Source organism: Asterias rubens, chromosome 17 (assembly GCF_902459465.1).
Source record: "Asterias rubens chromosome 17, eAstRub1.3, whole genome shotgun sequence".
In the NCBI taxonomy this organism is placed as follows: domain Eukaryota; kingdom Metazoa; phylum Echinodermata; class Asteroidea; order Forcipulatida; family Asteriidae; genus Asterias; species Asterias rubens.
In genome coordinates, this window is record NC_047078.1 from 5,241,563 (window position 1) to 5,253,995 (window position 12,433).

At 39.0% G+C, this 12,433-nt stretch overlaps 1 long non-coding RNA gene across 1 annotated transcript; it reads left to right on the forward strand.

Moving 5' to 3' along the window:
* The first annotated feature begins 1,635 nt into the window (after positions 1-1,635).
* On the forward strand, positions 1,636-12,000 carry LOC117301375. Its single transcript, XR_004520303.1, has 2 exons — positions 1,636-2,006; positions 10,786-12,000. It is a non-coding gene; the product is annotated as an uncharacterized LOC117301375 (long non-coding RNA).
* The last annotated feature ends 433 nt before the right edge of the window (positions 12,001-12,433 follow it).

Genomic DNA, 12,433 nt, shown 5'->3' on the forward strand with positions numbered 1-12,433 from the left:
TCGAGATCCAAACCATCGCTTGAGGATGCTAGAATTAAGTGTACGTTCTGAGGCAAACGTTGCAGGAACAATTGCCTCAATATACTAGTTTCTAGTTTATTTTCCCCTAGAAGTTGCTTCATGCGGCGAAGAAGTTGGGAAGGCTTTCTATCACCAAGCTCTTCGGAAATTAACAACTGATGCAGTCGTTTTTGTTCGGACTCAGAAGTTCGTTTGATAAGTTCGGACTTAATCTTATCATATTGATCAAATGTAGGGGGATCTATAAGTAAATCTCTTACTTCCTGTGCGATTTCTGGTTGAAGTGAAGATACTACATATACGCAAATTTAGTTGATTGACTAGTAATATTTCGAGTTTGAAACTGTGCCTCCATTTGGGCAAACCAGATTATTGGATCTTTCGGCCAGAAAGGTGGTAATTTGAGACTGACTGCTGCCAATGGCGCCTTTACTTCAAGTGGTTCATCCATAGCTCTTAGAGTTTCAAAACGACTTAGATCAACAATTGTTATTTAATTACGGATGTGGAGAAAGGATTGACGATCCAGGGCAAACACTTTATACATTGCTAAGTGCCATTGTTTCTTTAACTTTGAATCGCCATGAAGGCCATCGTAGATTTGTGGATCCTTACGTGGTGAGTTCCACCTAAGTACGGATTATGGAGCACGCAGACACGACGTAGCACTTTTAGAGCATGAGGAACTTTCGCTGCGTTCGAGCGACGGATTCAGCCCCAGTACGGGTGACGCGCGTGCCCTCTCTACAGCCAATGTGCGCACATCGCACCGACTCCGTAATCAAACGATCACTTGCACGAGTATAAAGGACGTGCTCCACACTTACAACACAAATTGTGCGTACTGATTTCTGCAGTATAAAGAAACCGAGCCGTCGGACGAGTGCAATCATTTCTTCTCAAAGATGCCGAAGAAGACACAGAAGACAGGTCGCATCTGCAGCTCAAAAGGCAGCGAATACGACCAGAGAGGCCCAACAGAAACGGGCCGCAGAAGATGAGAGGGCTAGAGGGGAAGATGAGAGGAAGAGCGAAAGAGAGTCAGATGGTGACGCCAGAGAGTCTGATCATGAGAAGGGTGCTGCTGGTGGATCGGAGAGTGGGTCACAATAAGAACAAGACAAAAATAATTTGACTTTTTGTTTGACACAATAAACTTCTACATGTTTATTCCCACACGAATACATAACATTGAATCATGAGTTCATGGAATAGAGTTCATAAAATTAACTCATGAGTACCATGAGTTCATGTGCTCAAACCACCCGATTTTGCCACTTTCAGCTGAGCACGTTGTAAGCATGTACAACCCACACCACGTGCGCAACGAACGATGCACGCAACCACTCACGGCCAGGCGAGTGACGTGCGTTGAATTTAATTTAATTTAATTTTAAATCTTTAGACATATACAATAGTTACAAGTTGTACAGGGCAAGGTTAAAACAAAAATGTAAAACTGTCATCAAAAGATGTGTAAAACCAGACCCCTGCCAACGATAAAAATATAATTACACACACAAAATGAATGGTAAAAAAAAGTGTGTAAAAGAGAATTGGTAAAATATTACACAATGTGGGTAAAATATTACTAAATGAAAATACATAACTATCTATCTAAGTAAAAATTGTCTTGTTTTCAATGTATTCTGGTTGTTTTACCAGAACTGTGTAATCTTTTACCAGAATTATGTAACCTTGGTCAAGATTGTACCGAGCGCAAGTAAGTTTTACCAAATTTGGCGTAAGATGTTCATAACGTTGTGTAAACATTACCGACTTAGGGGGTATAATTCCCACGTGCAGGCGCCACGCACGGCCGGAAACGCAGTCATCGCGATGTTGCTTGCGCTGCCTTAGTTACTTACTCCAATCCTCCATGCTACAACTAGCGATGACAGCTGACGTTCATGCGTTAGAGATGGAAAGGATGAAACAAAACTTGTGTGACTGGGGCTTTGGAAGTCTGGTACAAATATTCGAAGGTATTTATTAGTTTATAGACCAACTTGATCACAATTTCGAATTAATTGCTTCTGCTGATTTTGATTTTGTAAACATGATGACCATTTGAGCATCTTTTTTTTTTGACATGCACAATTAAATTATATCATGGCTACCAACATACACATGATTGATACACGTGAATGTGCATGGTGTCATGTCAAAAGTAAAATAGCTAAAGAGTAGACTGATGATGTAGGCCTAGCTGTTTCTAGCTTTCACTGTTTTCAGGAAAAAATGGGTGGGCTTGGGCCTCGGTGTGCTAAATCATGGAGCAATGGATGGGGGAGGGGTGAGTACAGGGCAGGGACTTGTTATCCAGGCCACATGGGGCTAGGGCCTATAATAGTATAAGTTAACTTATACTACGGGTGCAGCGTTGACGTTCGCTGTGCTATACGACCGTTTAGTGGGGTTGGGGCCTAGGTATCTCTACTAAGTCGAGCGTAGGACACGTAACACTCCACTGACTTGGATTGGGTGACCCACAGAATAAGAAAAAGGCCCTCAAAAAACTAAACAAAAAACAAACAAACAGCGAAGTACAGAAAACACAAATGAGAAAGACAGTTAGGCCTAGCCCGATGGATCAATACGTTCATCATGACATTCCCTCGGACCCTCGAGTCATGGCTAACTTGCTTCTCATTTGTGTTTTCTGTGCCTGTTTTTGTGGGATTTTTCTCTTCTTCTGTAGGTCACCAAAGCCAATTCGGTGGAGCTAACTTTTACTCATTTGTGTTCTTTACCGGCTTTATTTTGGAAGGGGTATATAATAACTTTAGTATTAATGAGGCCAGTTCGGTGGAGTGTTAGTATACGAAGGGCACCGCCTAACTGTCCCAACGCTCTACTCATCAGTCATCAGTAGAGATAGGTAGGGTAGGTCGGGTCTATTAATTTTGTTTTTTAATGGCCATGGCCTGTCAAGAGTGTATGCATTGTCAAGAGTATGGCGATCATGTAGTGTATAAGGCCCCTGTTTTTAGTTTTAATCTTGGATGTCTTGGATGTTTGTTGCAAGATTTCCCCTTCCCCCAGATCAGCCAAACAAGTTGAACAAAAGCAATCTATTTTCTTTTTGGTTTTGCAGAAGAAGGATTTGATGATGAGTCATTTTCCCTACTGACAGATGAGACAGAGAAGGAAGTAATTCCAAAGCTGGGCATCCGTCTCAAATTTATGTCCCTGCATCGTGCTGAGGTAAGATATAGTGACATGATTACAATAGGATTTCAACATGTGCTTAGACATGTTCATTGGAGAGAAGTTCAGCTTACTTGAATTGAATTGAGTTTGAATTTTGAGTTTGTTTAAAATTGGCAATCATCGTGACCCTAAGGTCAAATTACAACGCCAGTACAACAGTACACAAGTTTTTTTTTTTTTTTTTTTTTAATTATCTCCTTAAATCTACAGATTAACACAAAGCATCATCAGTGACACAAACCATGAAATCATTTACATGCTGCAAGTGTTTGATTAGAGTACCAGGAGGAATCCGAGGTCTTTTTGCACATCTGAAGTTTGTACATGTTATCCTTTCCTCTACTTGTACAAAACTGGTATGTGCAGAGCAAAAGTGCCACAAAATGTTCTGGCGTGGTTCAACTTACAAGCGTCATTTGAAACAAAATCACATGGATCGAGATGATGACGTACATGAAAGGCCAGTTGTTGATCAACCAGAACAGAATGTTCATGTCCACCATGTTGAAGAGCAACAAGACTTCCATGTGCATGTAGATGAAAATCAGGATGATGCAGAGAGAGAAGAAATCACAAACTTAGTTGGAAATATGAAGGCTTCCATAGCAGCTTATGTAGCAAGGTTGCGAGGCACTGGAATTGCAGCAACAACTATGCAGTATGTCATTAATGAATCAAAGGAGGTGTTAGGTAATGTTGTAGGACAAATGGAACAACAGTTGTTACCATTATTTACAGCAATAAGAAATGGGGAGCAACCAACTGAAGAAGTGATGAACAGTCTGGAAAACATGCTGGGTAGTGTCAAAGGTATTTATGGTGACTTTGAAACTGAATATAAACAAAAGAAATACATAAAGGATGCAGATTTACTAGTTGAGCCCATGGTGATGGAACTGGGCAGAGTTTTTAGAGTTCAAACTGACAAAAGTACTGGCCGCAATTATCAGGAGCAACAAGTAGAATCATTTCAATACATTCCTCTAGGTAAAGTGATAACCAGATTTCTCCAGCAGCCAGGCTACATGTCAGCAATTTTACAAGAGGCACAGTCAGAGGATGATGGTGTATTGCAGTCATACTGTGATGGATTGTACTTCAAAGAAAGCCTGAGCCTTGGGAGGTCAAGAGAAACTGTCATACCCATCTGCCTGTACTCAGATGACTTTGAAACTGCTAACCCTTTGGGTTCAAGGAAAGGCATCCACAAGCTTACTGGGGTGTATATATCTTTCCCATGCTTACCTATGCAGTACCAAGCTAGTCTACGAAACATTCTGGTGGTTGCTGTAGCTCCAACACGATTTGTCACGAAATATGGAATGGAAAGCATCTTGTCTCCAATTACACAAGAGCTACTGGACATGGATAGAACAGGAATACCAATCAACTGTCCCGATGTGTATGTCGGAAGTGTCAAGCCAAAATTACTTTAAGTGACGGGGGACAATCTTGCATTGAACTCCATGCTTGGGTACATGTATGTCACTAGTTTCATGGGCAACTACTACTGTCGAATATGCAAAATGTATCAAAGGCATGCTCAGAGAGAACCAGTTGAAGATGAAGGCCTTCTAAGAAGCCAGGAAGGTTATGATGATGACGTTGAAGCCAGTGATTCATCTGCAACAGGAATACGCAACAGGAGCATATTGAATTCACTGCCATACTATCATGTCACTCATAACTTGGCATTAGATATAATGCATGACTTTCTAGAGGGGGTTCTACCACTTGAGATGAAATTAGTACTCAACAAAATACTTGAAAGGGGACAAATCACTCTTGAAAACTTCAACAGCAGGCTGCAGTCCTTCAACTATGGCTTCATGGATAAAAAGAACCAACCAAGCTTTGTGTCTGCACATCAGATAGCTAATCCAGGTGGACCTAGTGGCCAGAAGGCTGCTCAAATGAAATGCCTCATGACGTACTTCCCCCTTTTAATTGGGGACAAAGTAGAGGAAGAGTCTGAGTACTGGGACTTGTTGCTACAGATAGTGGAAATCTTCAAGCTTGTAAGTGCACCCAAAATAAGCAAACTGGCAACCTACTTCCTGAAATCAAAAATTGAAGATCATCATGTGCTCTTCCTGAGGCTTTTTCCAGATAGGAATCTGACACCTAGGCAACACAACTGCACTCATTATCCTACTGCTATAAGACGTCTTGGGCCACTTTCTCAGTACTCAGTGATGAGAATGGAGGCAAAACACAGGGTGCTGAAAAAGTGGGCAAAAGCTTCTAATAACTTCAAGAATATAGCAAAGACCCTAGCAGATAGACACCAGCAAGCTCAGGGATTTGAATTCCTAATGAAACAAGACATTGGCAGCCGATCTGTGGAACTTGGAAACCTAGTGGTGGTAAAGGCTTCAGCACTTGAAAATTCTGATGAAGTAGTAAGAGCTCTTCGGTGCCTTCCAGACCAAGATGTAACGGTTGTTAGTAGTGCTGAAATCAACGGTTATACCTACAGACCAAATGTTCAAGTTTTGATGAGGTGGGATGATGAACCACAGTTTGCAAATGTTGAGCAAATGGTGATTGCTGATGGCAGCCTTAAACTGATTGTCAAACTGTGGACCACATTGTACTTCCACGAACATTACAGTGCATATGCTGTGAAAGAATCCAACCATCCTGTTCAAGTCAAAGTTCCAGAAAACCTGTTTGACCACAAGCCACTCCATACAATTAAGTGCTATGATGTGAGAAATCCAGTTTGGTTTATTGTCACACGTTTCAAGTTAGTTTGATGACCGTGGCCAAGGACACCAATATACACAGGTGTGCACTAATTGAAATTGCAGAGCTGCAAAGAATAGCTGAAATTTCTCTCGTTACTAATATTTTGTCATGAAGTGTGAAGTGCATTTGCAAATAAATGTACATGTATTAGTTAGCCTTTTAAATGCCTGTGCAAAGCTCAGTTAGCTCTATTCTAGATGTCTCATTTGAAGTGGAAAACTCGTTAATATAATGTGCTAGCTGGGAAAACTGTAAATCACGGTGAAAAATTAATTTACATGTACAGTCCCGAGTGTTAAATGTTTGCCAAATATTTTACCATTTTTACAGGGCTACTCATCTGAGCGTTATTAGTATTGTTATACACATTAATAATGTGTGGCTCTTCTTTTTTCACTTCAATATGCAGTATGTTGTTGGCCTTCCAATAACATTGGGGGACGTGTCAGCTAGCCAGTATCGAGAGAGTATGTCATCAGCATCAGACATGGGTAGCTTTGTGAGCATCGACAGTAATGCAACTACCTTGCTAGTGCTGGAGACTCCTAGTCCCATTCAGGGTCTTTCTCCTTCATCCAGCCGAGCCACCTGCAGTCCTCTATTCACAGAAGAGGCTAATCCTGGTACATCCGATGAAGTCATGAAGGCTGAGCTGCAAATGTTTGTAAGTTTTAGTTTAATAGTAATTTGTATTAACCCTGCTACGATTAAAAGAGTTACAGACACTCAGAATTGCCATCGGCTTATTTGCTGGTTGTACTTTTAACAGCGTTCAGACCATGTGTCAAGCAATTGTACTGTGACTTGCCAAATTCAGTGAACAAGCCATGCATGAGCAGACGAAGCAACCATATCTTGGGCACAGTTTGCTTTATCAATCACCCACCTTCAAAGCAAAGCTGTATTGAGTTACATAAAGAATCATGGTCAGTAAATCCTGCTCAATCTAGGATGGGAAACTTTCATTGTTCAGACCAGTAATTGATTTATTTTGATTGAAAAGACACATTTCCGTATGTGTTTGGATTACGCTTTCTTGACTCACCCAGTATGACGTTTGGATTATCAAGAATAAAACACCACCATGTAGCAAGATATGCGAAAGAGGGACATCCCCCGCTTGTGTGTTGGTCATTGTGTTATCAGAACCTTTGGAAGTCTTTTAAGATATCAAGGGGTGCATTGTAGCAATAGTCTAGGGTGAGTAAAGACATGAGGAATACCCCTTTGTCACATAAAATTTGTTGTGTTGAATTTGAGAATGAGTACACTATTTGCAGATTTAATTTTTCAATGATAATTTATTCCTTTTTTCTCAATTTAGGATGTAACAAAGATACTGAGTGATTCATCCGATGGACAAAAACTTGTACAACACATTCAGACGAACAAATGTGTATCGAAGGCTGAAAAGTAGAGGCTGGTGCAATTGTTATGTGCACACCTCGTAAAGCGCTTTGGAAACAAGTAAGTCAGCAATGTCAGAAGCCTGTATGTATGTGTTTGTATGCTGATTAAATAAAGGACCCATGAAATGAATTTTACTTGGAAACATATTTTGTGCAACTGTCTACTCCTCCTAAATATATAGAAACTCATTTCATGACATCCCTTTCTAAATTTCATCGAAAAGTTTATTTCTTTAAACAATGACAAACATCCTGCCTCTGCGGACAGAGGGCGCTGGTAATGAAGTTATGTCATATAAGATGTTAAACTTATGTCACTAAAGGAAGACACTATTCAATGAGACTTAAGCATGACTTTCCACTTACTCCTCTTTAATGCATGTCAAAACTGTTTGGATTGCTTTTTAACAATGTGTAACGTTTTGTCTTTCTCTTTCTAGGCCTTCTTCGTATGTTAAAGCTGAACTGGCAAAGCAAATCATAAAGGAGTTTCCATTCCTCAAAGACCCACAGGGCTTCACTGGCTATGTAAGTTAAGTTGAACTCAATGGATAATCTTTTCAGCACAACAACTTAGAAACACTTAAAATATGAACTTCCATTTAGGTTTGTGGATTGGTCATGATAATCATAAAGAAGCCTATAATAGGGCGGTGCCATATTATGGGAACGATTTCACTGTTGGTGCGGCATTTGTGTTGGTAAACAAACTTGTTCGTGTTTATATTTAAAAAATATTGTAGTATTTCACTTGTGTACACATATTTATGGGTGTAGGTATTTATAATAAAAATACATTTACAAACAGACACATAAAGTGGTTGGTGTATGACTCCAAACACTTATCCAAGAAAATATTTGTACTTGCCGGAATAGGTTTGTAATGTGTTCTAAAGATAGTTTCCAGGCATTTGTACTTTTCATGCATTCGCTAGATTGATAGTAAGTGTTCGTGTTTACATTGGTGACTAACGTTGGCATCTTTTATAAATCTCTGCAACATTACATAAATGAAGAGTGTGTTTATTGTCAACTCGGTTATTAATCAGATGACAATTCATTATGCAACAGGAAAGTTTCTACTGCCGAGGGGCATCCCATTTGCCAGCGTGCGGAGCTCTAGAAGACAGACTTTGCTACTTACGAAGGGTCAGCAACTTGTGTCAGTCATCTGGGGAGTCGTCCAGAAAGAGGCCCCGAGAAACATCACCAGACCGCCAGAGCGCCAAGAAGCAATGTAATGTTTACAAATTTTAGTGTTAATAACTGACAGTAAAAATACCCCATTCAAGTTCCTCGTTGACAAGTGGGTTAATTGTTCCAAGGAATTAGAGTAACAAACCCAGTTCATAACATGGAATTTCCACTGGGGAGTTTTGAAAGTTTATTATTAAGTTTTGCCCTTTTCTGGCATATGAACAATCTGTGCTCTGTGTTTCGCCCCTGCCCTCCCCCAGCGAATGTTTTTCTCACTTTCACTGGACGGTGGTGGCGGTGGCGTGGGGAGGGGGGGGGGGGTAACAAACTGAGTACACAGTGTTTATACAGCATTAATAAATGCCTTGGAGAGTTGACGGCTTCTGATTGGTCTAGACTCGATCACATGGGGGTGTATTAACGGCGGTATAAAGACCAGCATTGATCCGGCACTTTGTAAGATAGTGATTGGCCAAATTTACAGCAGTTCTTTGGTAGCTTGTAACAAAACGGCAGTGCACATGCGCTCAGCTACCATCGCGTAAAAACTAACGCGTGTGTACACAATTCAATTCAACAACATTTATTTCATGCTGGCACATAAATAGCATACACAATTCAAGTATTCAATACATACATGTATACAATTCAAAAAATTTAAACAATAGTTAATTTAACCAACATGTAGGAAAACAGGTGAAGCGTAACGCTTTTATGCCTTTCCCTATGACAGACAAGGACTTGGACAAGACAAGCAGACGGTGACCCCAGACTAACTAGTTTAAATGATTATACGATGTAGTGTAGAAATAGTACATTTCTTGATACATGAGGAACTAAAATTTACATTTATTAATACATGTCAATACATGCTCAAAAGGTAATATTTCAGGTTTTTGGTAAATGATTTAAGTGTAAGGGACTGTTTAATATCGAGGTTAAGATTAATCCAGAAAAAAATACATCTTGATATAAGGCTGTTTTTGGATAAAGAAGTTTGATTGTATATAGTATACAAATCACCCCTAGATGCACTTCGGGTTCCATGCGTATGCACTGATGAACATGATATAAAAAGATCATTAAAATTGGATGGCAATTGGCTACTTGCACATAGCATCTTGGGTCGGAATAATGTTTAATAATTTCTTGATAACTTTGTTTTCATACAGATATTGCAGAACCAACACAGCAAATTGAGTGGATGAAGGCAAATACCTGGCAGGTGGACGCGGCAAAGGTCAGGCACTACATGCATGAAACGACTCATTACAGAATGCAGTGGGTCAAAGAAGGGACAGAGAAAACCATGGCTGATATTCTGGAAGAATATCCACGCTTGTTGGATCCAGGAATGGTTAGTATGCTATGATCCTTTTTAGTTTTTGTCAATTTGTTTGGATACTCGGCTATCTCCAAAATGGAATAGAAAAGTTAGGAAAGGTTTGTTTGCCCATGCATCAATTGTCAAGGTAAGAACTTGTACTCGTGGAACACTGGGTAATGTACTATGTCTGTTGCTCATATAATGCAAGGTATAATTGGGTGGCTGATGGAATACAGACTACACCTTTTTTTTCTATGATTATGAGAGCAAGTGGATCAACATATTTATCTTCAAGTAGGAAAGATGGAACACATACGCTGTTCAAGTATCTTTAGGGCCAGCCAAAGGGAGTTGGCCTTTGTTGTGCTGGCACCATGACTAAACTAACCATGGCCGAGGCATTCATTCATAGTTTCAGTTTGTTCTTCACCAACTTTTGCCTGTTTTGGTTTTGTTGCATACAGTGAACCTACTAATTATATTTTGCGCATCCCATCCCCTTGCGGCACATGCAAATTGCAGGTTGACATGAAGCCGGCCATCAGAATGGCAAGCTTTCTATTGCACTATTCACATGGACCATGTTATTATTCATAATATATTGTTTCCATGGTTTAACCAATCCAGATCAAGGATGTTGCTTGCATGGGCTGGGTTCACTGACTTTGCTCAGTCAATTTCTTTGTTCAAACCTAATTTAATTGAAATAAAACAGAATAAAGGTCATGCCCACATGGCTGACAATATTAGCAAGAAAAGATTGTGCAAGTTGACTGACTTTGCAGTAAGTTATTTTTGGATGTGTGTTGCTAACAATGTTTATAAGGGATTTTTTTTATGCAAGGTTTTTTCTTTGTACTTCCTCAGGAAAACATGAGCCTGGATCAATATCTGAAGGAGATTGACTGCAAGTCGCATTCTCAGCCATACATCCTGGCACTTGGTGGAACTCCCATTTCACCACAGCAAGTATTCGTTGTCATCGAGGAAGGCTATGCTGCAACCATCGCTTACCAAGGCCCTTGATGTGTGCTTTAAGTTGTATTTTGTATGCGATCTACAGTAGCAGGATAAGTGCTATGGTGCTTGGGAGTTTCTTGAAGCGGTTGTGTATGGCATAAAGGGAAAAACAGTTAAAAGCAGCGCAATCAGGGATTTCCGAGCATTCTGCTCCAGCAAAATGTGAGCTCTTCACAAGTTCATGGTGTTTCAGGTTTTCAAAAAGTTAAGTTAATAACCAAGTTTACTAACAGAATGCCTAAGAGCTAAAAGTTCTTGTCTTTATTTACATGCAAGCTAGAAAAAAACCTAACTGTGTTTTATCTGACTATTGACTTATGTTTAATGCTGTAAGCTTTTGTAAGAGTCTGTTTCGATAAAGGACATACATGTTGCCCTTTACTGATGTAGTATTATTAAGTATTGTATGTTCAGTGCTAGCCAAGTCCGACAGGAGCACAGCAGGCTTGAAAATATAAATTCTCGCTAATTTTTGGACTGCATTGTCGATACAAGACTGACAATTAATACTATATTGGTGAAAGGAAAATCTCAATGTTTAAAATGTACACCTCCCCAACATAAAAACAAAATAATTATCAGTCCAAGAATGTTCTCAACAATTTACATGTGTCAGTAATTTTTTCATACCCCCACCCCTCCAAAAAGTAATAGCCATTTGGCCTTTGAGTTTTGTATACATAGAAATGAATGTTTGCATAGAACTAAAAGACATAATACAAGGTGTTAAATCAATTCATCAATAAGAGGTAAAACCTAAATCCCATAATTAAAGTGTTTATAAACACTTTAATTATGGGATTCAGGTTTTCTGTAGGTTTTTTGTATTTTGAACTCCTTTTTCTATGACCAGTTGATCTGGTTTTGTTACACATGTTGACCTATAACTGTTTTGGTGTTTTACTGTTGTTACAAATCAAAACTGAAGTATGTGGACAAACAGTACTGTTTTCAGTACATGTTAACTTTAAAAGATTGCCAAATCCTGCAATGCGATTCTTTGTATACTGAATTATTTTACAATAAGTAATTGAGAATAAATTGAAGTTTTATATTTATAAATTTCTTGTCCATGTGTGGATTTACTTCACTTTCTTTGAACATTTTATTTTACCTTTTTATTAACCTTTTTTTATTTGTTATACCTGAAGTAAATAGATAGTAGATTAAGTAAATCTTTACATCGTGTAAAAGTAAAAAAATAGTTTGTTTTGCACAGTAAATAGAAAAACTACCTAAAATATTAGTAAAATGTTAACATGGGGAAATAGTAAAACAAAAATTACAATGTAAAAATCGAGACATTCTACACAGCAACTATGTTGTTTTTTACCATCAGAATTTGTAAGATTTTACCTAATGGCTTTTACCACGATATTAGGTAAATTAAGGAACATAGTTTCGAGGTAAAAGTTTACAAAACTTCTATGAAAAACCTTACCCAACCCCTGTTATGTAAAATTTTACATAACTATTAGAAGGTTCGTATGGCACA